This window comes from Lutra lutra, chromosome X (assembly GCF_902655055.1).
Source record: "Lutra lutra chromosome X, mLutLut1.2, whole genome shotgun sequence".
Taxonomy (NCBI): domain Eukaryota; kingdom Metazoa; phylum Chordata; class Mammalia; order Carnivora; family Mustelidae; genus Lutra; species Lutra lutra.
The window spans coordinates 54,362,588-54,364,561 of NC_062296.1; the positions used below are offsets into that span (position 1 = coordinate 54,362,588).

Sequence of the window (1,974 nt, forward strand, 5' to 3'; positions counted from 1 at the left end):
GATTTCTGAGCCAGGTTTCTTTTGATCCAAAAGAGTGTAGTTCCTAATTTCATCCACGGAGTATGTGGTTATTGGGGTCTGGCCAGTCACCCACCAGCCCCTGCCGCTAAGACATTGGTCAAGTGATAGCCTCGCTAGGAGCCTCAGTTTAACCATCTTTGAAATGGGAAGATAATTTTAAAATCATTCCTAACAGTGCTGTTGTGAGGATTTAGAGTACACAAATTAATTGCCTGGAGCATATATAGTTAAGGTCTGCCCTTTTGATTCTTACCTTTCCCATTGTTTCAGACTGAGGAAACCGTGGCCCAGAGAGGCAAACTGGCTTGAGGTTACACAACAATAAAACCCTGAATAAAACCCAAGTTCCGTGCTCCAAAGGAAAGCTATTTAAGAAGGAAGGAGAGACAGGAAGGACATTTCTATAATCAGGGGTTCTTAATTTGGGTCGATGGACATCCAGTCCAGTCCAAGGCCAGGGTTTGGAGGGGCCGATGAATTTGGATGGGAAAAAATATACATCATTATTTACTCTAATTGAAATTTAACATTTTTTCAGTAAAGAATGTAACATAGTAGTAGTACCTGTGATTCTGTCACCAATAAAAATCACAAAGATTTTCATATCACATTATAGATGTTATGAATCTGTTGAAATATCATGTAATCTCATCCTTATTTTAATATCATGATAGTCGGGCGCTCGCTTGCTTGGGTCTGACCGGGCTGGCGAAGGCCGGGCAGCGGGACTCCGGGCGCTAGCCGGGCCCGGCGTGCGGGGCGGCATGGAGGGGCCGCCGGCCGCCGCGGGCGGGGAGGTCTCCTTGCACAACTTCAGCGCGAGGCTGTGGGAGCAGCTCGTCCACTTCCATGTCATGCGGCTGACGGACTCGCTGTTCCTGTGGGTGGGAGCCACGCCGCACCTGCGCAACCTCGCCGTGGCCATGTGCAACCGCTACGTGAGTGCAGGATTCCATCCCTGTGTCTACCTCCCTCCTCGGAGACACTTCTGACACCACCTCTACTGGCCTTGCACAGCGCTTAGCCAGGAAGACCAAGAAACAGGTGTTTGTCAGCTATAACCTTCAAAACACAGACAGTAACTTCGCATTACTGGTAGAAAACAGGATCAAGGAAGAAATGGAGGCTTTTCCGGAAAAGTTCTAGCAGAGTGGCAGAAGTGAGGATTTGTAACTTATGTACAATATACATTGAAATAAAGGGATTGAATTCCAAAAAAAAAAAAAAATATCATGATAGTCATTAGACCCTCTACTATGTCTTATGATGTAAGGGATTAGTGAGGAGAAAATATATTACCATAAGCACATATCTGATTTTTCCATATTTTAATAATTATATTTCAATATAATCAGTTTCTTTTGTAACTCTAGGTATTTCATTTTATATATTTAAAAGATATTATTTTCTGAGGAAAGGTCCATAAGGCTTCACCAGATCACCAAACAGGTCTATGGCACAAATTGTCTTAAACTCTGGGAAGGAAGACAGACCTGGTTTATCATGTTTCTTTATTGTATCCCTATCACCCAGTTTAGTATCAGACACACAGTAGGTGTTCAATAAATGTTTACTAAATGAATAGGATTCCTTCCCAATCATCCTCCATACCCTCAACCAAGGGAGCCAGTGCTGGCATTCTTGGTCACCTGAGAAGGAGGGATATTCCTGAATCTGGTTTTGTCCCTGACAATCTGCTTTTGTTCACAGAAGTGTGTGGAACTTTAAAAGTCTGAGCCCAGGAGAACCTGGCCCCTGAGAACCTCACCCCCAGGCGCAGGGCCCTCTGCAGCAGAGGAGTGGGGTAAGCTGTGAAGGAAACAAAGACAAGTAACTTCAGCATGGTAACAGACCCTGAGGCATATTGGGTCCATGACTCCTTATCCTCCACCTGGTTCTCCTTCTGGTTTCTGTTTAGAGTCCCGGCAAAGGGGGCCTGTCTTCTCTGGTCTT

General features: G+C 45.0%; 1 pseudogene; it reads left to right on the plus strand.

Annotated features, from left to right (window-relative positions):
• The first annotated feature begins 704 nt into the window (after nt 1-704).
• Nucleotides 705-1,232, plus strand: LOC125092261 (proteasome assembly chaperone 4-like; annotated as a pseudogene).
• The last annotated feature ends 742 nt before the right edge of the window (nt 1,233-1,974 follow it).